At 49.9% G+C, this 26,356-nt stretch overlaps 1 protein-coding gene across 4 annotated transcripts in view; it reads right to left on the bottom strand.

The window, feature by feature from the left end:
- The window catches only part of GRM4 (glutamate metabotropic receptor 4), a 216,837-nt gene that overhangs the window by 112,962 nt on the left and 77,519 nt on the right, over window positions 1–26,356 (bottom strand). The gene's annotated exons all lie outside the window — the stretch shown is intronic.

Genomic DNA, 26,356 nt, shown 5'->3' on the forward strand with positions numbered 1-26,356 from the left:
AGTGAGCGTCCACACTCAAGAGCTGCAGCTGGGCCACCGTAGCATCTAAAGTATAGACATACCCTGAGAGCGGAGAGAGAGTACCCAGCCTGCGAAACAAGCTGGAGTGATCTGGCTAGTCAAGGCCGGCGATAGCAAGTGCGGGGCCCGATTCCTGGGACTTGTACTCACCGGGCGGCGCTCCCAGTCTTCGGCCGCACTTCGGATTGCTGGCCAGGGAAAGGGGACCGTGGGGCTGCCGCGCTCCAGCTGGGGTCACGGGGCCACGGCGCTCCAGCCAGGGTCACGGGGCCGGGGAGCTGTTGCACTCCAGCCGGAGCTCCAGCCGGGAGAGCGGGGCCGCAGGGCTTGCTGCGCTCCGGCCGACGCTCTGGCCAGGGGAGCAGGGCCACCGAAGACCCCGGAGCGGACCGCCGCCGGGGAATCGGGTGAATCGGCCTAAAGCCAGCCCTGTGGCTAGTGATTTCATTAGCAGAGGGTGATCAGATTGGTCCTGTTGGGGATTGGCCCTACTTTGAGCAGGGGGTTGGACTAGATGACCTCCTGAGGTCCCTTCCAACCCTGATAGTCTATGATTCTATGACTGGATTAGCAGCTGATGAGTTGTGGTAACTCAAGCTGCTGTATCCCAACTGCATTACTGGCTCGGCAGCATTTGAGGTCCATGACCTTACCTTAGCTAGCTTAACCCTAAACCACCACTTACCTCAAGCTAGAGACTTTTGTGTGCGGACGGGGTTAGGGGCAAAACTCGAGTTATAACTGGAGCTAATGCAGTGAAGACACACCCAAACATACTGCAACCCACTCCGCTAACACAATGGCTGCTGGACTCTGCACCCAGGGATCATCCTTAGAAATGCACAGGGCATAGAAAACCAAAAGCATCATAGGATTAGAGCTACAGGCACAATACAGGCAGTGTCCATATATGCTTGTCTACAAATGGTTCCTGGGGAACCATCTCTAGCTGTGAGTCAGTCTCCATGGCCCATTCAAAACCAAGACCCCCAGCAAAGGGACTAAAGTGGCATTGGTTTGGGCAATGCAGGCATCCCTTCACAAGGATTCAGACAAGCATAGGCCCCCAAACGGCCACTGGATGGGAATGACTTTCAGCCACTGCTTTCTTATTACGGTTATTTATCATGTGTATTGCACTAGCCTCTCCGAGCCCCAGTCACGGACCAGGACCCCACTGAGCTAGGCACTGGACAAACACAGAACAAAGACAGTCCCTGCCCCAAAGAATGGACAATCCAAGTGTCCGAGAAGATGGATACAGACCAAGAGGAGTACAAGGAACTACCCCATGACCTGCATTGGGAGTAGATTTCCATACAATATTGGGAATTTGCCAAATGGCTCCCCCAGTTCCAACCCGCTGCCCATCTCAGCATCTCAAGTGAGTGGGACTCCTGGACAATCAGAACCAGAGCGAGTTATATCAGGGGTGCCAGCCATACTGGAAATGGCAGGGTAGCCCTAACTTTGACTGTTTCAGCAGTTTCCTGGTTGGGGTTGATTCTAACGGGGAAAGATCAGGCTTTCACTGGGAGTCGGGCCTGTGTGGAAAAACCCCGGTAAGGATTTTGGAGTTGATCCCATTGACCCCACTGCTGGTTCTCAACAGCTGCTCAGGGTCCAATTCTTAGAGATCAGGGTCTCGTGACACACCAGAGCTTGTGCATCCCACTCATTCTCCAAATTGAAACAAATGGAGAAGTCCTGAAATCCCAGCTCCTTCAGCCCCCCGACAAGACCCTTTCCGGTGGTCAGCACTGCACGTGTGGGGGTCGCTTGCAGGGGTTTTCCAAGAGGCTGCCCACTTAGCAGGTCAGCACAGATGATCCAAGAAACGGGATCTGCAAACATCTGCAAGCCTGGACTTTTGAGGGTGGGTCTGGCTGCCTGGCAGATCTCCAGCTCCATGCCACCAGGGCTACCAGCAACCCAACCTCCTGCTCATTGCTCATATTCTGCAAAAAGGTGGTCTTTAAAGCTGTACAGCTACGCACCCCATACCGCCGGGAGGGAGTAGCACTAACATACAAGTCAGCCTAGTGAGTCCCATGGGATGAGTGGGGTAGTCAGCATCCCTAGGAAAGAAAGTGTGTTCTCACCATGTGTTGGCTATCAGGCGATGACAGCTCAGTGAGGACAAGGGAGTTGTAGTGTTAACATGTGTTAGTAGGCCCAGGTAAACCCTATTCCTCCTCATCCCCCCCCCCCCCACTTTACTTTGACCTGCTAACGTGAGGAAACTACAAACTGCCTTGTCTTCATCAGCTAACACGTGGTAAGATACCACCTTTCTTCCTAATGTGGACACCCCCTAAGGGGGACAGAATCAGGCCTTGAATGTCTCTCCCAATGTAGCTCCTGAGGGTATGTCTACATTGTACACTAAACCCCATCGCTAACTCAGGTTTGAGCTGAAGACCCGCATCCGTCCACACATAAATCAGTCGGACGTGGGTCAGCCGGCAGTCAGGACGCGGGTCCTGACACCCTGCTGGGGGTGGGTCAGAGCCCAAGTCCTGCTGAGACTCAGGGCCCATCACCGTCATTTTGCAGGTGAAGCTGCAGATGTGAGTCAGAAGGTCTGCTTAGTCCAGGATGGACACCGTAGTACGGCTGTGAAACCCAGATCCAGCCATTGTAAACCCAGGTATACAATGCAGCGTGGATGCTTGGAAACAATAAGTCCACAAGCCCGGGTCCCACAGACCCAGGTTTGCAACGCAGTGTAGACATACCCAGAGTGAACCTTCCATTAGTGCCTTTTTGCATGGGAAAATGCAGCAACACAGGTTCAGTAGGGCAAGGAGGGGAAGAGTGACAGAACTGGGGAAATAAGGCTAACTATTAGGTGCACTACAGCCATGCTGAGCTACCCGCGTGCCTCTCCCTCCTGCCTGCCCTCCCTCTCATCACTGGTTACAGACAGATCGCTGGCATCTTATGTCTCCCTCCCTCTGGAACCCGTTCAATTGCTGCTCTTTTCGTGTCTTGAAATCTCATCAGACGTTCTGAATCTGGGCAATTTCGCCTGCTTTTCAACTGCCTGCGTCGCTCGACTAAATCAGTAATTAATGAATTTGCAAAAAATAAAAAGGAGGCGACTGAAACATAAAACCCCTCAGCGGAAAGCCTGGGGATGGCAGGTGGCATGCAGCTCAAAGGCTAACCTGAGTTTAACACGCCAGCCCGGCGAGATGGGACTCATGTGCAACATTCAGATTTCACACAGATTTTGACTTGAGAGGAAGGATGGTCTTGTGACTAAGCACTACCCAGGAGCCCTGAATTCAATCCCTGCTTCTGTCTTAGACCCTCCAAGGCAACTTCACCAGATCCACGGACCCTCCTCTGATATGTCCCCCTCACCCTGCTCCACTCCAGTCTCGCCAACCCCATGAGTTCAAAAAAATCACAGGTCAGGCTGCAAATAATGATGAGATTTTTCTTTTAAAAAGTTACTAAAATATTGGGTTCTCTCTCTCTTTGCCATCCGGCGTCTGAGTCTTTAGAGCACAAGTGGTTCACGTTTCCAACCTTTTAACTCCCCTCCCCCCATGAAAGCTGAAATTCTCCCCTAAACACATGACTCCAGGAGCTGAGGCTTTAAGAAAAACAGCAAATATTGCGAGAATCACCGTGGTGCGGCAGATGACCCCACCATCACCAGCAGCAGCCAGGCAAGGTTAAAGAACATCCTGTGTCTGCAATCAGCCCCAGCCTGCTGCATCTGTGAGATTTGCCCTTCAAAGGAGGAACTCAGGGCAGCAGATGTGGCAAACAGAGCCCAGGTTCAGAACTTCCCAGCTGGGGTCCTTGTGGCACTAACTGACCCCTGCCTTACAATGCCACCGGCCCAAGCCCTCGAAGGCAGAAGACGAGCCGGGCTGGTTTGCTTTGTTGAAAGACCTCAAGGATCAATCCCTGACTTTGACTTGCACTGAGGAGCAGGGACTGAGACTTCCTGCCAGGCCTGAGACCTCGCTTCCTTCTCCCTTGCACAAAGGAGTATTTTCCTTTGATGCGGGCTTCTGTATATCACTTGAAAGGGGCCAGCCTCTCTAGAAGGCACAGCTGGAGGACTGAACCCCATTCCCCAGAACCAGACCACAGGGTTGCAGCTGCCCAGAGAATGAGGAGCCCACTCTCACCTCCCGGGGGTGATCTGACAACGTTAACCTTCAACCCTCACGATAAAGATCGTGAGAGCGGGTAACACCGCCCTTGTTGTTCCACGTAGCTGATCCCCGCCTCACGTTCCACTAGCAAGTCACTTGCTGCCTCCAAATCCTTCACTCAACGTATCTATCCAATCCCTGCATGTCTTGTCTACTCAGAGCATCAGCTCCTCAGGGCAGGGACCGTGCGCTACCCTGTGTTTGTACAGCACCTAGCACCACAGGGCCATTCTCAGTTGTTCTCTAAGCACCAGTATAACAACCACCTCTCTGTGGCTCTGTTCCCTGCCTGTAAAATGGGGATAATGCTGCTTTCTTCCTCTCTGCTTTTGTCTGCCTTGTTTGTTTCAATTGTAAGCTCTCTGTGGCAGGAGCTGTCTTTTGTGGGGTGTTTTATGCAAAGCTTGGCCCAGTGGGTCCTGCTCTTGGTCGGAGCGTCTATATGCTACCGTAACACAATCGTGTAAAATGGAAGTAATACATCTGAATTTCCAAAAGCTGCTGAGAAGGGTCGGAGACCAATGAGATGGATCACAGGTGGTAGCAGTCACATCTTCCCACATGCTGCTCTTCCAGTGTACCTCAAGTTTATTCTCAAGGGACTGACTACCTGGACAACAAGGATATTCATTCTCTGTGCTCTGGTATTAGCAACACAGAGCCAATTAGTGCCAGCTGGGATGGGGGGTTCTGTGATGGGGGGCACCAGTTTATTAGTAACCAGGCTGCCAACCCATGTCACCTAGACACCCAAAAGCCAGCCTACGCTAAGGTTCTATTTCTTTCTTCCTGTGTCTGTTTAGGGACGCATGAGCTAGTGTGACCATCACTCTTGCATGATCCATTTATTCAGAGGTATTTATGCAAGTTGCATATTTTATATCTAAAGATGGGTCAAAAAAATTAAATTCAATCCCCAGCCGAAATCATAAAACATTCCGATTCAAAGCCCCCAGATCCTTCTTCAATCTTTTTTTTTTTTTTTTTTTTGGCTCGGGGTCAGAACCAAAACCTGAAGGGGATCTGTTTCCTGGCTCTATTGTGTCTGAACACTCTACAAAACATCTTAGATTTGGATTGCTAATTCTTCAGAGCCCGGACTATCACTCTCTGATCATACACCACCTAACAAAAGGGGCCCCACTCTTGGTGGACCCCTAGATACTACCATATTTCATAAACTGTGGGATTTTAATGCATCTGGATTTGAAGCCAAACACTCCCCTGGATTCCTCCAAACTAAGTCCAATGCACCAGCCTCAGCCAGCTCTAGTGGTACCTCCTTGACCCTCATCTTTTTCTACCTCTAACACAAGAAAGAATTATTTTAAGGCATGACACTAAGCAGCTGAGTTAACGGGAAAGATCTATGCCATTTAAAGCACCGGACCTGCACAGTGGAGGCGATTTGCAGATCTCTGCCAGTGATACTGATAACTTCCCTTATCAGAGACATACTACGACCTGGGAATAAGGATGATGAAGGAGCACGGAGCAGTACTGAAACCACTGTGCCACCTCCACCACCTAGCCCCGTCCATCAGAGGATCTCAAAGCACTTCACACATATTAATACATTAAACCTTACAACTCCTCGGAGGGAAGGTCCCTGGGCTAGAGTTGGGTGGAATGTTTTTGACACAATGAAATTTCGCTGAAACCAGAACATTTTGGCTTCAATGCAGACTTTATCCAAATGATTTTTTGGGTCTGGGGAAGGGGAGAGAGTCCCCTCTCTCAGGCACCCTGTTAGCTGTGTAGTTGGGATCCTGCCCTGGGATGTGGAAAACCCAGGTTCAAGTCCCTGCTCTGACCGAATCAGTGTGATCTAGGAAGGAAAACTCTGCTTGGACTCAGGCCGAGCATGGCCTTGAAGCTAGGTCTCCCACATCCTTGGCCTATGCTGAATTACCCCTCTACCCGCCAGCTGGGGACACTGTCTCTAACACTACGCCACCTCTTACTTCAATGCAATTCCGTCTTCCCAACAGCATCCAAAAGGCTCAGTTTCATTCCCATGTGGAACGGAAAGAGCTTTCAAACCCTCGGGAGTTGCTGAAGAACAGAATTGCCATCCTCAGGTCAGCTCCACCCTGTGCCACAGATGGGGAAACTGAGGCACAGAGGGATAAGTAAATTGCCCAACGATCCACAGAGAGCCAGTGGTACTGTCCTGACCATTCCCTTCCCCAATCTGACTACAACTATCCAACTCCAGTGCTTCTCATGTGTCTCTGTGACAGGTGGCAAAGTCAGCATTTTACTAACACTGCCCTGGTTTTATAACTGTTCCGTACGCTTTATTTTCCTGAATGGGCTGCCCTACATCTTAGGGCCTATTTCTGTCTGAATGGCGTTTAAAACAGTCTTTTAAAAGCTGATTACATGCTAGTTCAAAGCAAGTGTCCTGCAGGAGAGAGAGACATTAGGGAGAACTTAGCAAGAAAAGGGACGTTCGCGAACTAATCTAGGAGATCTTTCAGCAAGGCTGGCTTAGGATGGAACTTGGAAATGGCTTTAGTGAGTGACAAGTGTCCACCTATTCCACCCAGTGGCGATTCCCCTCTCTTGGCAGACCACAGGACAAGCGGCATTCTCTCAAGTGAGGCCCAGGGCTGGACAGTATGCAGAAGGAATTTCAGTCCGCGATTGAAGTGCACTGGCAGGACTGCATGCAGGGGCCTGGAATTGCATGAATAGGGGGGCAGGGTTGCAGGTCCCGATTCAGGTGCACTGGCTGAGCAGTGCAGAGGAAGCTCGCACAGCAACAGCCTCTCTTGCCTGGCAGAGCTATTTTCACAAGCAGCCAAAGGGGGGAAATGAAGTATGAAGGAAAGAGTACCACGCCAACCCTACGGCTGGCCTCCAGATACCCACCCAAGAGGAAGGATGGCCTGGTATCTATGACACCAGTGTGGGGCTCAGACTCCCTATGTGACCTCGGCATCACTCTGTACCTCAGCTTCCCTTCTGTAAAATGGGGATTAAAAACCTTCCCTTTCTTCTATCTTAACTTTGTTTTAAGCTCTTTGAAGCAGTTTTGCCTCTCACTGGGTGTCTGTTGTACCAAGCACAATGGGGCTCCGACCATTTGTGCTCCTGTAATAAAAATATTTTGCAATATTAGTCACCAGCGCTGGTCTAACTAGGCAGTTGCGTGTCCCCCAGTTGCTATAACCAGGTGACACAGTGAAACCTTGGCTGTGCTAGCCTGAGTAAAGCAGTGTATTTCACACAGGTCCCCATCTCAAGGCCACTTATGTCCTCCCACTCCCTTTCTCCTCCCCGCCCCCCAAATCTCAACAAGAGAAAAGAGACCAAACAGCTCCCGAGAGTAGAGCAAGGTCATTTATAATAGAAATGAATGAATGAGTCAGGCACAGAAAAGTGTTGGAGAGCGGTAGGAGCTGCTGTAATATCTATTAATGAGAAATACCACACACCATGGGTCCTACCACGCTTTAAATACAGTAATAACAATCAGAATAGCAAAGAAGTCTGTATCCTGTACCTGCACATATACACTTTCCTAGGGTAATGACTGGATACCATTATACTGGGTCTACGCACACGGCCAAGATTTGCTAAACTGACTGGTGATGTGGAGAGCTGGTGTGACACCACCGACCCGACGTGGCTTCGGGCTAGCTGGTGCCTCAGTTTCCCCTCACTCCGGTTGGCTCTCCAGAACTTCCAGCCTGGTTTGGTTGCTGATGTGGCTCAGCCCTGTGACTAGGTTGTTCAAGTCCACCCCTTCTGGGGTCGCCAAGTCCAAAACAAACACAAAAACCATCTTCCACCCCAGCCTCCAGCTGGGCACAGCCCCTCCTGCCTGAGGGTGGCTGTCTGTCTCCCTCCTCAAGTTCCAACACTCTTCAGCCCCCATCCCCCGGGCTTTGCTCTCACCCCTCAGCCCCTCCTGGACTCCCCTGAGTCTCTTCCTGTTCTCTACTTGGTCTCTTAGCTTTCTGGCTCCACAGCTTCTGTCTTATCCCTAATCCTCCCCTCTTCCCCCATCCCCCTCTTGCCCCCGTTTAGCCACCTGACCTGCTCGTTTTGGTGACTTTGCTCATTTTCTCCCTATTGCTTCTTGCTCTGGTCCTACTGATGGAGAGGAAGATGGAGCGCCAGGCTGCCTCACTCTCTAGTCTACTGACTGAGATGGGGCCAGCTTGCAAGCCAGCCATGTCCCTGCCCTACTCCGCTCATGCTGATGGACAGCCCCGCAACCTGGTGTCCTTGAATGTGACTTTTCTAAGCACCACCCAAAACCAGGGCCAAATGAGCTGCATTGAGGCAGCTTCCCCGCCCGCTGGGCCATAAATCACCCAGCTGGCACCTGTAAGATAAAGCGTCTTGTGCAAAGGATGCTCAGCAGAGACTCCATTCCGCCAGCCACGCTCGGCAAACATAATCTTCCCCTTTCAGCCGAGCGACCTTTGCTGAGCGCCCTTCTCCGAGTGAGCACGTTGGATCCACTGCCTCTCCGCATAACCTTTATCTGCCAGCGCTCTCTGGCCTGGCTTTTGAGAGAACACAAAGAGAAGCAGCACGCCCCTTTTGCAGACAGAGAGAAAGGGGCTGACGGCTTGGCATGTCCTGCCATCCTCTCCGTTGGACAGCATGGTCACGGAGCCTGAGCAAGAGGCACTGCCCTGCTTGCCGACTCCAGGAATGAGGCGGTGGGGGGGGGGAGAGACAGGTGCTGCCAGTGGAACTTCTGCCCTGACTGAAGTTTACTCTGCAAATGGGGCCTCTGAGCCTCAGAGCAAAGAGGCAGGAAAAGTCCTGGTTAGGTCAAAGCTATCTCAGGTATGCCTACGTGTGCAGCGTACACATTGCGAGAGGGATAGATGAGACCAGGGGGCAAGGGAAGAGGACAGTTGCTCCCTGAGATGGTGAGCTGAAGGCTCCCACCCCCTCCAGAACCAAGGCAGGAGGACAGTTGCCTCTGAACACAACAGTGAGGTAATTGAGAGATTTCTCTGCTGTGAAAGATCAAGGGATTCAAGCCCTTCACCAGTATCTTCCATCCACACCTCTCCAAGCACGCTATCACCGTCATTCATCGAGCTTCATAAACCCCAACTCCTTGCATTAGAAAAGTATTACCTTGTTTTACAAGTAGGGACAGTGAGCCCAATAAACACATAGGGCCAGTTTTTCAAGGGCTCGGCCCCCCACAACTGGGCCCAGATTTTCAGTAGAGCTCAGCTCCCATGTAGGAACCTAAATAAGGGCCAGATTTTCAGGAGTGCGCAGCATCGGTAGCTCCCAACACAGCAAGGAAACGGTTAATGGAACCCAGGAGTCCTGATGTCTGATTGCCCGTCTATTCACATTGGACAATGCTCCCTCCCATCAGGGCTGCTTGGAGCAGGTTGTTGGCAGGGGCACCATTCAAACATACTGCCAAGCGTCAGGGTCCTCGGACAAATGGCACTAGAAATGTAGGTAATATTCTCCCCGAATGAATGTGATTTCTGGAAGGCCACATAACACCCTGCAAAGACCCCACTCTGGCTTCCGCACTAGGACTTTGGAACCACTGGAGTAGCACCCACCCCATGAAGGGTCTCTCCAAGGCCCAGTCCACGCTGGGCTAGCCCACTGGAACCATGTAAGTAATACAGGGTCATCCCCCGCCAGCGCAGATCCACTGGATAAAGCAATTAGGCCTTTGTGTTAATACTAGAGCCAAATCCCAAGGCTCATGCTCAGGCAAGGTCTCATTGAAGTCAACGGGAGCAAAGACAGTGATGGGAGGCGCAGCTGCTCAAAGCTCCTTGGTTGCAAAGGGACTGATTCCAAGTCCACTGAAGTCCATGGGAGTCTTTCCCTGGACATCAATGGGCTTTGGATCAGGACCAAAGTAAATAAGGATTTTTGCCCACTGCCTCTACTGTATTAACAGGCTGAGGGTGATCAATATGCAGCATCCTCCCTCTCTCCAGAAGCTCCCACGTGGGCATATTATGGTAATTTCCTATCAGCCTGTTATACAAGCCCCAGGGGAAGTTGCCTTTTCCACACAGAGCCATTAACAGGAACAAGCAGACGCCGCATTCCAGCAAGAGCTGGCGCTAATTTATGGGTGAGGCGGCAGCAGGACAGAGGCCACAGGACAAACACCGGAGAGGTTAAGATGCTCCACAGTCCTCATATATCTCGCTAAGCATTTCGCCCATCAGGGCGCTCTGCCGTGGCAGTGTTGGGAGAGGGAGAGACAGAGGGAGCAGCAAACCCCAGGCCAAGCTGGCAATGAGTGAGGGAGCACGGTACCAACCCCAGATGGTGTTCTTCCAGGCCCTGAAAATGGGACATCCCTAAAGTGGGATATTAAGGTCTCTAATTGACCTGGTCAGCTCCCAACCCGCTTCAAGTCCCACATGTGGCTGAGATGGCCTCCACTGCACAGTGCGTAGGTTGCCTAGCCTCCAACAGACAGATTTATGGGCCCAATCCTGGAGCACCCTCAGCTCACCTGGGAGTCTGCTCCAAAGCCCAATGACATCAGCAGGCGCCTTTCTACCAGGGTGTGGATCAGGCACCGGCAACAGCGTAATTACAGCTCTGTCCAGGGTGCTGAATTCAGCTGGACAGCAGCAGCTCCTCCAGCAAACCGTCTTCCAGCGAGACTCAGTAATTGAGCGCTGGCAGCACAAGAACAGCAATCCTTGGAGAGGAAAGGGAGCCAGCTGCTCCCCCCCACCATGCATAGAATCATAGAATATCTGGGTTGGAAGGGACCTCAAGAGGTCATCTAGTCCAACCCCCTGCTCAAAGGAGGACCAATGCCCAACTAAATCATCCCAGCAAAGGCTTTGTCAAGCCAGGCCTTAAAAAACTTCAAGGAAGGAGACTCCACAACCTCCCTAGGTAACGCATTCCAGTGCTTCACCACCCTCCTAGTGAAATAGTGTTTCCTAATATCCAACCTGGACCTCCCTCACTGCAACTTGAGACCATTGCTCCTTGTTCAGTCATCTGCCACCACTGAGAACAGCCAAGCTCCATCCTCTTTGGAACCCCCCCTCAGGTAGTTGAAGGCTGCTATCAAATCCCCCCTCATTCTTCTCTTCTGGAGACTAAACAATCCCAGTTCCCTCAGCCTCTCCTCATAAGTCACGTGCTCCAGCCCCCTAATCATTTTTGTTGCCCTCCGCTGGACTCTTTCCAATTTTTCCACATCCTTCTTGTAGTGTGGGGCCCAAAACTGGACACAGTACTCCAGACAAGGCCTCACCAATGTCGAATAAAGGGGAACGATCACGTTCCTCGATCTGCTGGCAATGCTCCTACTTATACAGCCCAAAATGCCATTAGCCTTCTTGGCAATACTGCTAACGACACCCTTCTTTCGCCATCAGGCTGTGGGTTGTGCACTCCAATTCCTACCTTCTTTGCTGGTGGGCCAGAAAAAGTTGGGCTGACAAAAGGAGAGCACCATGTGCATTGCTCCAGGTGATTGCTCCTCTTCTCCATTCATCCCAGCTGTTCTATCTGCCTGATCTATAATTGCAGTTATTTGTATTTGCCTCCTGTAACCCTGGCACAAGGCTGTTTACCAAGGTCAAGTGCGTGGACGTTTTGTTTTATTTTAATCTCAACAAGACTTATCTGCCGAAGCAAACCTCCATACATTTGTGATTAGATAGATGGAGATTTCACAGCTGTGCACTGCAAAACAAAAGCACCCTTAAAAGTCAACTTGATAATGAATTCCTGAGTTGCCATCAATGCCATGAATTACTCCAAGCCGCTCTGAAATCCAACGGAGTGTAATTAGAACACAAAGGAAAGTTGGGGGGTGTTTTGTTTTGCTCCTACTCACCTTCTGGTTTTGTACTGCCACCCATCACCATGGTACCTGAGCAGCCCTCCTTAAGTGCATTCTCTGAACAATGTTGCAACAAATGGTCTTATGCAAGGAAAATAGGTTGGTTTTAATAAAAGTAGAGGCAGCAGTGTGGTCTAATGGATAAGACACTGGGTTGGGAGCCACATGAACTGGTTACTTGACCTTGAGCAAAGTCACTCTCTGCTGTGTGCCTCAGTTTCCCCATCAGTTAAATGATCATTCCCGCACATTCCCTTTCCACCAAGCATTCATGCTGTTAAGAGCCAGATTGCACAAGCATTTTTAGGGAATAAATGCCACAGGGCTGTGAATATGGGGTTCATTTGAAAATCTAAATGAATATGCATGGGAAATACGTTTCCAGTATTTGCTCACTTTGGTAATTACACTCTGAAAAAAGACACTGAAAAAGAGAGCCATTGAAAGGGAATGGATTTAGACCCATCCAATGATTCCCAGATCTAATAAACTTAGTTTACGAGTCTGAAGATTATATTGCTAACTGCCAGTGCCACAAATTCAGCCTGTGATCTGAAGATCCCTGTGTTCTTTTTGTCTTAGATGCCATTCTTGATTATCTACAGACGCATTTCCAATGAACTTCTCATTAGAACATCTAGGCGCAAGTTACAGAACTAGGAATTGTGGATTGAAGAAGCTTCATGTGGAAAAACAGAGAAACCTCCTCTTCAGATTGCACTGATTGTTGCTGTGATAAAGATCAAGGCAAGGCCGCATGATCTAGTGGGTAGGGCACTAGACTGGCACTTCTGAGACCAGGTTTCTCATCCCAGCTCCTGATCAGCTGAGCATCCTTGTGCAAATCATAGAATATTAGGATTGGAAGAGACCTCAGGAGGTCATCTAGTCCAATCCCCTGCTCAAAGCAGGACTAACACCAACTAAACATCCCAGCCAGGGCTTTGTCAAGTCGGGCCTTAAAAACCTCTAATGAAGGAGATTCCACCACCTCCCAAGGTAACCCATCCCAGCGCTTCACCACCCTCCTAGTGAAATAGTGTTTCCTAATATCTAGCCTAGACCTTCCCCACTGCAACTTGAGACCATTGCTCCTTGTTCTGTCATCTGCCACCACTGAGAACAGCCTAGCTCAAGTCATCCTCTTTGGACCCCCCCTTCAAGCAGTTGAAGGCTGCTATCAAATCCCCCCTCACTCTTCTCCTCTGCAATCTAAATAAGCCTAGTTCCCTCAGCCTCTCCTCGTAAGTCATGTGCCCCAGTCTCCTAATCATTTTCATTGTCCTCCGCTGGATTCTCTCCAATTTGTCCACATCCCTTCTGTAGTGGGAGGACCAAAACTGGACACAATACACCAGGCGTGGCCTCACCAGTGCTGAATAGAGGAATGGGGAATCACTTCCCTCAATCTGCTGGCAATGCTCCTACTAATACAGCCCAAAATGCCGTTGGCCTTCTTGGCAACAAGGGCACACTGCTGACTCATATCCAGCTTCTCATCCACTATAATTCCCGAAAAAAGAAGAACAGGAGTACTTGTGGCACCTTAGAGACTAACAAATTTATTAGAGCATAAGCTTTCGTGGACTACAGCCCACTTCTTCGGATGCTGTAGTCCACGAAAGCTTATGCTCTAATAAATTTGTTAGTCTCTAAGGTGCCACAAGTACTCCTGTTCTTCTTTTTGCGGATACAGACTAACACGGCTGCTACTCTGAAACCTATAATTCCCAAGTCCTTTTCTGCAGAACTGCTGCATAGCCAGTCAGTCCCCAGCTGTGCATGGGATTCTTCCATCCTAAGTGCAGGACGCTGCACTTGTCCTTGCTGAACCTCATCAGATTTCTTTTGGCCCAATCCTCCAATTTGTCTGGTCACTCTGGACTCTATCCCCACCCTCCAGCATATCTACCTCTCCCCCCAGCTTAGTGTCATCTGCGAACTTGCTGAGGGTGCAATCCATCCCATCATCCAGATCATTAATAAAGATGTTGAACAAAACTGGCCCCAGGACCGACCCCTGGGGCACTCTGCTTGATACCGGCTGCCAACTAGACATCGAGCCGTTGATCACTACCCGTTGAGCCTGACAATCTAGCCAGCTTTCTATCCACTTTATAGTCACTTCCCTTCCTCTTCATATCTTTTTTCCCTCACACCCTTTGTCTATTTAGACTGTAAGCTGTTTGGGGCAGGCGCTGTCTCTTACTAAGTGTATGTACGGTGTCTAGCACAATGGTGCCCTGATCTTGGTTGAGCTACCATAATACCAATAATAAGGAGAAGTCATTTTTATATCGTCACCTTTTCCAGCAATGACAATTTAAGTACTCGATCTTTACATCAGGTGGGCAACCACATGTTGAAAAGTGAAACAAATGATCCTGCAACACCTTTGCATGCATCGTCACACTGGTTGTTTGTGGAAGTGACGGATTAGCAATCTCCCAATTTGCATGCACAAGTCTGACCTGCAACCACTCTCCTATCTCGTTTATACCCTAAGACGTTAGAGCGGCTGAAACCTCCATTTAATATTATCCAAACCTTCTTTACATTCTTGCTAGCTGAGTCACTTCTTTTACGTGACATGCCGAGGCACCGAGCACAAGTAATGAACCCAGCTCAACTGGAAATAGACAGACATGAATATCACATAGTAATGAACAAATGCATCATAAATATATATTGGCCTCTTGAGGAAAAATATAGAAAACCCAGTGAAGGATAAAACAGGACAGAGAGAGAAAAATGACAATATGAAATTGATTCAGACAGATGACTAAGGAATCTTGCATTTGGCTCGAAATATTACCCTCTTCACAAAATAGAGAGCTGCACATTATGAAGCATTGCATAACATGTGTTGCACACCGGTTAAATTACATAAATATAAAGCTAATATTTCATCTCAATGTGTTTGGTGATGGAGCGAGAAGAGGCCAAAGAGCGTGCATGTTTGCATATCCTATGGTATTGCAAGCAGGCTTTGTCCTTTCCCAGCCCAGAGTGTTTGAAGCAGCGTCAACTATTCTGGGATCAGAGACAGACTTGGATATGACTAGAAGAGGGGGCTGGGAAGGCATCCCAACTTCTGGGTCTGCCCATACACACTGCCTATAACAGACCAGGGAGGATCATAGAATATCAGGATTGGAAGGGACCTCAGGAGGTCATCTAGTCCAACCCCCTGCTCAAAGCAGGACCAATCCCCCAGGATGCCGGATGCCTGGGCCGTGGTGGCCCTGCCTGCGCTCCGCCTCTTTCCGTCCCTGCTCTGTCCCTTCCCCGAGGCCCCCACCGCTGCCTGGTAAGTCCCTCCTGTCCTCCACTCCACCTCCCTCCTCCAGAGCTCCCCACCACTCCCCGCATCAATCCTCCTCCACCCCACCTCCCCGCGAGACACACACCCCTCCCCCACCTGCTGTGTCCCTGCGGGCAGTGGGAGCCTTGCAGGAGAGGGGGGGAAGAAAGGAGGGATATGGGGAGAGGGGGAGGGAACCAAGGAGGCGGGGCATGGGGCAGAGCAGAGGTGGAGTGTGGGCAGGGCCGTGGGCAGAAGAGGCGGAATGGGAAACTAGCCTCCCTCGGGGGAAACTTCACCCACTGTCCATGGCTCTGCCATTAATTTCCCATGCAGCCTTAGGTGGATACCTTTACACACCCCTGTGTCTTAGTACCAGCCTGCAAAATCAGAAATAGCAGCTGCCTTTGTAAAGCACTCGAGATGCACTAGGATAAAGTGGCAGCTGTTAAAAGGTGCACACAAGACAGTCGGAAATGCACAACAATTTTATTGAACCTACAGACTTACAAACACCACAAATTACCCTATACTTACATGGCAATAGATGGTGCTCTCTCAATACTCATCTAGCTACACATATACCAATGCTGCTTTCTCAATATAGGAAATCAACTGTACTACTGCTGGTAACTACTGGTAAATATTGACTTTTTAATGGCCAGCCCTGGGTCAAAGTTTATCTTATCCTTGTCTTGCACCCATGGTCCATCTGGTCTAATGCCCTGTCTCTGACAATGGCTAGTACCATCTGCATCAGAGGTGGGTGCAAAAAACCCTTCACTGATGGGACAGTCTGCCCCCAAGGGAAGCTTCTTTTCAGCTCGTTAGTAGGTTTATGCCCTGAGGCAGCAATGTACATGCAACAGCATTAATCCGAGACTTTGGTAAATACTGTAATGGCAGGTCAAGTTGATAATGCACCAGAAAGAAAACAGCTTGAATGCTTACTGGTAACTACAATAATGAACATTATCACATTATGAAAATACGAATGTACTCCAAAGACTCAGGACGGGCATAAAGAATTGAAGCACAGCTGTGTTATGGAGGAGATGGCAGGCCCGCACACATGCAGAGGAAGTATAAAGGCACACCAAGAAATCTGGGACTTTAATTTTAAATATTTCGTTGAGAAAGATGCCAGGAAAAGGCAGCATTGCCTCGCTTTGATTATTCCAAGGAAAGCCAGCTGGCTGGTGACTGAGGTGTAATATACTGATGCAAGCTGATTTCAGGTAAACTTTGTGGCTTGACAAACTGCCAGAGTCTCATTCACACCGCTCCGGCAGCGTAAAGGGGCCTTGACATCGGAATACATTACATGCCCCTTTATACTACCAGAGTGGTGCAAAGGGGCCTTAGAGTAAAGAAAAACCTGGCCCCTATGTATATTTTTATATATTCTTCATTCACTGAATCTGGCTTGACACCACTGTAACTCCACTGGCTTCAATGGGGCCACTCCATATTTACACCAGTATAAGAGAAAGAAGAATCAGGCCCAACCTATTTTCTTTGTAGATGCTCAGCACGTTGGGCGCACGTTGCACTCTTGAAAATCTGCCTGACTCTGCCCCCATTGAAGTCAATGGGAGTTTCTGAATCATTGGCTTCCAGAGCTGGACCAACACTGAATCCTTTTGAAAATCCCAATCCTACCTAGAAGGTCCAAGGGCCGGGTTTTTCAGAAGAGCTCAGCTCCCATTTACGCCCCTAAATAAGGGCCAGATTTTCAAGGGACACTTCTGGGCAGAGCTGCACATGCACCCAACATGTGGCGCTCTCCTGAATATCTCAACCCAGCTGCGGGTGTTCAGTCCTTCTGAAAACGTGTACTCAAATAAAACGAAACAGAGATGCATCAGAGATGATCACACATTCCTTGATGACCCAAGCACTGTTATATGAAGATATACCGATCTCATAAAACTGGAAGGGACCCCGAAGAGTCATCAAGTCCAGCCCCCTGCCTTCACTAGCAGGACCAAGTACTGATTTTGCCCCAGATCCCTAAGTGGCCCCCTTGAGGATTGAACTCATAACCCTGGGTTTAGCAGGCCAATGCTCAAACCACTGAGCTATCCCTCCCCCAACTGATGCCCTTTGAGGTATATGTATCTTGTATACAGCCATATTATTCCACCAGTAGCTGTAGGCCAGATTGTAAATACTCCAGCAGCACTGCTCACTGTGGTGAGTGACACAGCCTGGCCTGTAATGTAGGGTAGCGTTCTATTGCTCCGTAAATAAATGTGTTCCAGGAGCTACAGCAGGGGAGCAGGGTTACTTCTGATAATACAGTGACTAATTACACTGCAGTTATACTGTAATTACAGTGTAATTAGGCTCTCTGATCACCAAATTAACACTAATTCACATAACCATAAGGTTAACTGTATAAACGAATTATGGCGCTCGGTCTTTGGTTAATACATATGTGTCTAGACTCCAAGTACATTAATTTACACTGTAATTGCTAAGTCAGATAGTTAACTGTCCAGTTACCTGCAATTATCACAAATTCATTTGTCTTAAACCACAGCCACGCTAGATTTGGAGGATGACTCTAAGTCATTATAATCATTGTATTGGGAAGCCAAAGGGGGAGTCAGGATTCCTGGGTTCTTATTCTGACTGTGTCATTGGCTCACTTTTTGACTTTAAGCCAGTCACTTTCTCGCTCTGTCTCTCATTCCCCCAATGGGGAAATGAGACTAATAGAAACAGCTTTGCAGCTGGGTTGCTCAGGAAAGAGACTCTCACTTCTGTGGTTCTCATCACATCATCTCTTAAAACAGCCTCAAGTCTACCCCACACCAACCCTCAACATCTGGCTGGATTCCCTATTGAGTGATTGGGCAGAACATTCAGTGGAGTGGCATCTGCAACTAAGGTGAAACTCCCCCGACGCCGGGGAGGCAGGCATGAGGCCTAGGCATTACTTACATCCCAGGGCTCAGCGAAACAGTCTCTATGCACAGGAGTGAACTTCACCCCTCATGCAGCTGGCTCACCAGGTCTAATCACTATGATATTTCAGCTTATCACGTGGGCACTCACATCTGGTCAAACTTGTTGCTTAGTGGGAGCAAAGTCATTGTGGGGTCATGTGACCTGCTTGATCTCTGGAACAAAGCAAAGAACCCAGGGGAGGCAAATAATTTGGCCCCTTAAATATCCCCCTCATTCCAGAGCCCTTCCATGGGGACAGCAATGAAAATAGACGACTTGCCATATTGTATCGGACCCATGGTCCGTCTAGCCGTTGGCGTGTCCAGTATCTGGTCTCCAATGGTGGATAGTAATAACTGCTTCAGAAGAAGGTAAAAGAAACCTTTCATAGGCAGTTATGACCTGGATGCAGACCTGGGTTCCCTCAGCCCCTATCCCAGCCTCAGAAGCCCCTTGAAATCTGGTACGCCTTTCCTCAGAGCCATCCCCTTGCTGTGCTGAATTTGCGTTGGAGCAGACAGCTCTTCTGGCTGTGGCAGCGTGATGCAGCAAGGACAAGTGGTGCTGAAAAGATGTATAGACCTCTCTGTGGCAGAGGATGAAGCTGATGGATGGAGGAGGCAGGTGAGGGACTGAACACACAACCTCCAAGGTGAAGCAGAACTGTAACCTTGGGTTCCTCCTGGCTCTAGGTTGATTGGGAATCCATAGGCAATTTAGTGCCTCAACTAGAAAAATGCCAGATTTGAGGCCTTATCTAAAAGCTGTTGAAATCTACGGGAGTCTTTCTGCTGACTTCAGATCAAGTCCTTAGGGAGGACCAAATCCAGGCCTCATGGTCTGATGCCATAACCCTCAAGAAGGAACTTCCAGCAACGTTCTTATCCAGCAGAATTTCCCTCTCCCTGCCCTCCTCCAGCAGCCCCAGCTCCCACCAAGAACAGCACAGGGTCCTTGCAAGTCAATCTGTTGGAGCTACATTTAGCTTCAGTCCACCCTAAGTAGAGCTGCAGCTTGCCCCAGTGACACGCCAGTCGTCTCTCAACCCTAACAGACAAAACCAGGTTCAGCTTCTGGAACTCTGCAGATTCTTGCAATAGTGTCTCCTTAAGGGCAAAAGAGCAATTACCCAGCACCACCTTGTGAAGTCTCTCCGAACAAAGCCTTTTGAATATGCCCACTAATCCTGCCAGGGTCTGCCCTGAGTCGAGAGACCCCTCTGACCCACCTTTCCAAGGTGCTGAGCACCTGCAACTCCCATTGAAATTCACCCCTTAAGAACATTTTTATAGACCTTGAGAACCCTGTCAGAACCCAGCCCCAGAGAAAGGAGGGAACCACCAAGAGAAAACTGTCGCTCCCACAACTCGGGTCATCAGGTAGAAAACAAACTACATTTTAACACAGCCAAATGCAAGGTCATACATCTAGGAACAAGGAATGCAGGCCACACTTCCAGCATGGGGGTGTATCCTGGAAAGCAGGGGTCAAAGTGGGCAAGCAACTCAACATGCGCGCCCAGGGAATGCGGTGGCTAAAAGGTCTAATGCAGTGGTCCTCAAAGTTTTGTACAGGTGACCCCTTTCACATAGCAAGCCTCTGAATGAGATCCCCCCCTTATAAATTAAAAATACTTTTAAATATATTTAACACCATTATAAATGCTGGAGGTGAAGCAGGGTTAGGGTGGAGGCTGATAGCTTGCGACTCCCCATGTAATAACCTCGCAACTCCTGAGGGGTCCCAACCCCCAGTTTGAGAACCCCGGGTCTAATGTGAGCCTCAGACATGTAAACAGGGGAATGTTGAGCGGTAGCGAGGAGGCGATTTTAGCTCTGGATATGGCACTAGTGAGGCCAATACTGGAACGCTGCATACAGTTCTGGTGTGCACATTTTTAACAGGTTATTGACAAACTGGAGAGAGTTTGCAGAGAAAAACCACAAAAACAACTGGAGGGCTAGAAACAAAAATATGCTTTACAGTGAGACTTAACGAGCTCAAATGGTTCAGTTTGTCAAAAAGGAGACTGAGCGACGACTTGGTTACCGTGTACAAGTACGTTCCTGGGGAGAAAGTAACAGGTACTAGAGGGCTCTTTAACCTAGCAGAGAAAGGCACAAGAACCGATGGCTAGAAGCTGATTTAGTTGGGGTTGGTCCTGCTTTGAGCAGGGGGTTGGACTAGATGACCTCCTGAGGTCCCTTCCAACCCTGACGTTCTATGATTTTATAAGTTAATGCCAGACAAATTCAAATTAGAAATAAAGCACTAATTTTTAACACTGACGATGATTAATCATTGGAACTAATTACCAAGGGCAGTGGTGGATCTGCCATCTCTTGAAGTCTTCAGATCAAGACTGGAGTCTTGTCCGGGAGGTATGCGTTAGTCAAACATCCATCCTGGCTCAGTACAGGAGTAACTGGGTGAAATTCTCTGCTCTGCACTATGCAGGAGATCAGACTGGATGATCTAATGGTTCCTTCTTTCTGGCCTTAAAATCTATCAATAACAAATGCCACTTGCTCAGGTATGTCTATACTTCAATTAAAAACCCGCAAGTGCCCTGTGCTGACTGACTCAGACTTGTGGGGCTCAGGCTAAGGAGCTGGTTAATTGCTGTGTAGACATTCAGGCTCGGGCAGCCCAGGCTCTAGGACCCTGCGAGGTGGGAGGGTCCCAGAGCTCAGGCTGCACTGTCTAAACTGCAGTTAAACAGTCCCTTGGCCGTAGCCCCCATGAGCCCAAGCTGGCACAGGCCAGCCAGGCGTGTCTAATTGCAGTGTAGACACACCCTCAGACTCCGTATTGGAGGCAGATCTCTAAGAAAGGGCTACCGCACTGGGGGGAACAGGCCTGAGCCACAGGACAGCAAAGCCACCCTGCTGGGATAGAATCCAGCTGCCATTTGCCTTTAAAATAAAGTCTTTGCTCCAGGCACATCCATCAGGAACGGAAGCATCAGTCAGTGGCCACTAGCAGAGGCCGGATGCTGAACTTGACGGATCAGCGCTCTGACACAGTACTGCAAATCCAATATTCTTAACACCTCCTCTACCACTGCCCCCACCACCAGCATGACAGACTGTCTAGCTCCAGGGCTCCAGGGCGGGCACTCACACAGCACCAGGGGAACAGGAGCCCCCCCCAACCTGTGCAAGCTGGGGAGAAAAGAGCTCTTCTCCTGGATGGCAAATCTGTGAGAGAGAATGCAAAGCGATAACAAAAAACAGTTACTTTCCCCTTTATTCTGCTCATTGTCAGATGAGTCGTGTTATCATTAGGGTTCAGATGGGGCTGCTGCTTAGCACTGACAAACCCCAGTCGGGTTGGCAGCTAAGCTGTTAACGGAGAGCAAGAAAAATCCTTTTTCTACGCTAACACCACACTCCCTGCCTCCCTCCCCCTTTCTCATGCACACACAGCCTACATCCAGACAGGCACAGATACACACACAAGCACTGTCACTCCCACGGCTATGGAGTCACAGGTATGTCTAGTCACATGTTCTGACTGCTATGTGCCACATATCTCTGAACATTCATATGCACGTTCAAGGTCTACAGAAATGCACCCAGACGTACACACACACACACACACACACACGCACACACACACACGCCCCTATGCGCACACCCACAGGTCATATAACCCCGGGTATATGCAGAAATGCAGACAATCAACACATACACACAGTGCTAGGTGTGGACACCTTTGCCCGGAGTAACACCCATAGACCCGCTCACACAAGCACAGATGCAGGTGTATACACACAAAGTACACCCACATGATCACAAGTACAAGTGCATCCAGGAACAGCCACATCTGCCGGCTCTGAAGCACACACGCACTCACGTAAGACTGCCGACCTGCCAAAACATTCTGCTTTTCAAGTTAAAATCCTAAAGAGCAGCGATTCCCGGTTGAATCCCTAGACGGACTCTTCTGCATACTAAAAGCACAGCCAGTTCTCAGAACCACAGCATTACAGAGACATTGGATTAACGCAGTTCCTATTTATAGGGCTTTGATTAGAAGCTCGTCACCTAGAAGTTTTTATTCCCGTTATCCATTTATAAGGCCGTAACACAGTTTGACTTGCGCTAGATGGACTGGTGTCCCACAGATCTTGCCAGAATTTAATGTGCCATTCAGATACAGTTAAATTAGTAATAGGCAGCAGTCGGTGCACGGCAGGACTCTAACTGCCTCCGAAAACACTCTTTAGTTCTCGTCTCTCCATGGATTATTATGCAGCAGCAGATAGTCAAAGAAACGCAGAACAGGGATAGGCCAAGCCGAGCTCTCCCCACTGCCAGTCCTACATCATTTCCTGTAGCATACTCCTGCTAAGAGAGGTTAGCACCGAGCGAGCACCCCGCAGACAGTATTGCAGCACCGCTGCCCACAGCGCCTCCTGCTGGGAGATGCTGGGACTTCCCATGCCTGGGCAGCTCTTTCCACCGTTTCCTATGGCGCCTTCTGTCGGGAGAGGCTGGGTGCGGAGTAGCTGTGAGATAGCCCTCAGCCAGTGAATTTGCACCCCTGTTACAGGAGTGCTCGGTATTCACATGTATGTCAATAGTTAGTTAGTGGATAAGGCGCCATATCAGCTCTTAACAACATCGCCTCCTACTGACAGAGGCTGGGACTGGAGTAGTTCTCTGTTCTCCCCTTCCCCACCCCCTCTCACTGCTCCTGCAGGTTTCCCTATGGAGCTTGCTTCTGGGAGAGGCGAAGACCTAATCTCCACCCCCACAGCTAGGGCTCCTGTCCCACTCCTTTCAGAGTCTCCTGATGGGGGAGGCTAGCACTGGTGTGGCTCAGCGCTCCCCCTCCACATCCAGGACTCCCGCTTTATTCTCCACAGCAGCCTCTCTTGGGGGAGGCTGGAGCCGCAGCAGCTGCAAGCTCCCAGAATGCAGCCGGCGCTCTCCCCCTACTCCCACTGGCAATAATCCTTTCTAAGCATCCGGCGGCACCCGTCAGCAGAATGCTTTCCGATTCCTGACAAATCCTTGCAAAGAGTTTTGCTGAGCACAGACTTTCAGGCTGTCCAAAGTCTATAGACAAGTTAAAGCACCTGCCCACAGGGATAATTCCACTGAACTGGGAGAACCAAGCAACGGTGCCAACTTTATTTTCCGTTAAAACCTGGTAGTGTTTGGAAAAAGTCTTCTCTCCTGGAAAGTGCCCCGCTCAGTGACTGATCTGGAAAGGCCGGGAGCATTGGAATACGCTCACTGGCTGGGCCACAGCAAAGCCCCAACTTATTCCAAGTCTCCTTACACACAGCGAATGCGTTTCCTAGCCACTTAGAAAGAACTGCAGCCAGCAGACACTACGGTCCAGAAACTGCTGTGGACTGACTCACAGATTCCAAGACCAGAAGGGACCATCCTTCCCTGGAACTCCTACATAGCAAAGGCCATAGAGCTGTCCCCCAAAAAGTTCAAACACCAGATCTTTTAGAAAAACATCCCGTCTTGATTCTAAAGTTGACAGTAATGGAGAACAAAATCTAGATCTCTTGCTGGGGCCCAAAGGATGGACCATGCTCCCCCCGGTAGCGATGTAAGCTCTTTGGGGCAGGGACTGTCTTTTCATTCTGTGATTGTACCGTGTCTAGCACAATAGGGTTCTGCTCCATGACTGGGGCTCATAGGTGCTACCCCAGTACAAACCATATTAACAACAGGAGTCACTGACTCTGTAGGGCATATTCTGGCTTGATTTACCCCTTGAATAAATCCGAAGAAGTGAGGTTTTTACTCACGAAAGCTTATGCCCAAATAAATCTGTTAGTCTTTAAGGTGCCACCAGACTCCTTGTTGTTTTTGTAGATACAGACTAACACGGCTACCCCCTGATACCCAACTAGCATGGGAAAAGTCAGCAAATAATTTGGCCCTGTGTCTTGAGATAAAATGTGTTGTGTGCATGCCATCACCAACTTGAAAACAGCTGGGGCATCTCTGTTGGCAACTGAGCACCAGTAATCAGCCTGGAAACAAGACATACATCTTTAACTGAGACAGTCATGCTCTCTACCCTTGTTTTCTTTCAATTTCAGCCATGGGGGCTCCTCTCTTGAAAGGGGGAGCTGGTAATACCACAGCAGAGGTGGCATCATTCTGCCAATGCCACGAGGAGGGAGAGAGGGGAATGCACTTGTGTTGTCATGGCAAGTTCAAGATGGGGCCTAGCATTCTGACCAGCCTGGGCCACAGGGAGCTTGTTTCAGCACAAAAGGGAAAGGGGGGGGGAAGGTTTCCCCACTGCAACAGCTGGGGCGATGACCTTGCATTCCTGCATTGTCGTGGCTGTATGTCTCAGGACGCTGCCACAAGTCTGCAGCCCCGTGGACACGCAGGAAGTGAGGGCTCCACCACAGTGAATATGAAGGCGTGATCCAATGAGGCTGCTGGGCACTGACAATCCCTGTGGTTCTCTCTGGCTCGCCAACTCCCAGACTAAGGCAGCCTCTGCTACTTCAGACTCCAACACCAGGTCTCCTCTGAGTCCTGGCCTGGATCACACAGTACCCGATGGGGATAAATTACAAAGGACTGCATTGCTCTTGCAGACAATTTCTCCCTGAGCCCCTAATGTTCCTCCTCAGCATCCTATCCCCCCATCTCACTGGCCTCCAGGAGCAACAGGCAGCACAGCTCACACAAACAGAGTCTTAATCAAGGCTTTGAAATTTATGTCGTGCCTGGTTCATTGTTGGTCCAGAATCATTTTTTTTTTAAATCCCCCAGCTGTAGTCACTGGTTGCCAGCCTGCAAAGGGATGATTTATACTTCAGGGAATGAATCAATACAATATGTGGCCAAAGACCTCTTTAATCTCGCAGAAGGATTAGGCTGCAGAGGGGGACGTCAGTAGCAGCCCACAGCCGTTCCGTTCAGATTTCAATTTGGAGATCGGCGCCTCTCTCCCTTCTTTTCTTGCACTGCAGCTAAAGACGTTGGAAACATCAAACCTCATTTAGCAGACGGGCGCTGCTGTGATTGGCTGGCTACCTGTTCCATGCTAGCGACGGGGAAGGGCACCCGGGTACTGGGGGCTGCCTGGGGAGAGACCCCGTTGGAAGGAGAGTTCAGAGTTAACAGGGGAGATGCAATGCTCCACGGATGGGGGGAGATGCAGCCCCACACTCTGGGTCTGTTCGTCAGCTGTGACGGTGCAAGGGGGCCACAAGGCAGCCAGGCAACACTCCCCATGGGGAATATTCCCACTGGCACATGCCCCTTAGGAACCACCCTGGAGCCGGAGGGGCATCAGGGCAGGAGAGGGAGGGGCGGCTACTCCTAGTCACTCCAATAGTGGCTAAGCAGCTGCAGACAAGTTAAGTCTGCCCCCAATACTACTCTCACCTGTGCCAGGGGCTGCACCAGGGGAGGGGCATTGCCACCCCAGTGGTCTCTGCACATGCCCAGGGATGAGTTGGGGCCTATACATGTGCCTGGAGAAGAGATGCCCACAGCAGAAGCAAACAAATAAGGATTGAATGTCCCATCACCCCACAAGGCTGCAGAGCCTCCGAGCCAGGATCAGGGCCCCTGAGTAGTGGGGGCAAGGACCAGGAACAACTGAACAGGAGACTGAAATCCCCCTCTCTTCCCAGGAGAGTGGTTCCTCTCTCTGAGCCAGGGGACCTTTTGGTGCTGGAGCTAGGGTCTATCTCCATCCTCGGAAAGGGTGACCCCTCCATTAGGGTGAAAGCCCTTGGAGGGGGAGAAGAGGAGTAAAGGAGGGGGCTGTCTTTCCTCTTCATCCCCACCCCGCATTGCTTCTTCCTCCCTGGACTGCTACGCCTCCCTTCATCTCACAGGGGGAGAACGCACACGTTAGGCTATTTGGGGATTTAGCACAGGGAAAGGGGAAGAGGTGGAAACAGGGATAAATCCAGAGACCCTTGTTCAGGCGAAACTCCAATGGGCCCAATCCTAAACAAGCAAAGACATCAGGATCCATCCCATTCCACATACATTTCCTCTCTCCATCGACACAGTGTTCTAGTCGCTTTTCACACTGATTGTTCCCTTC

This window comes from Chrysemys picta, chromosome 4, assembly GCF_011386835.1.
Source record: "Chrysemys picta bellii isolate R12L10 chromosome 4, ASM1138683v2, whole genome shotgun sequence".
NCBI lineage: Eukaryota > Metazoa > Chordata > Testudines > Emydidae > Chrysemys > Chrysemys picta.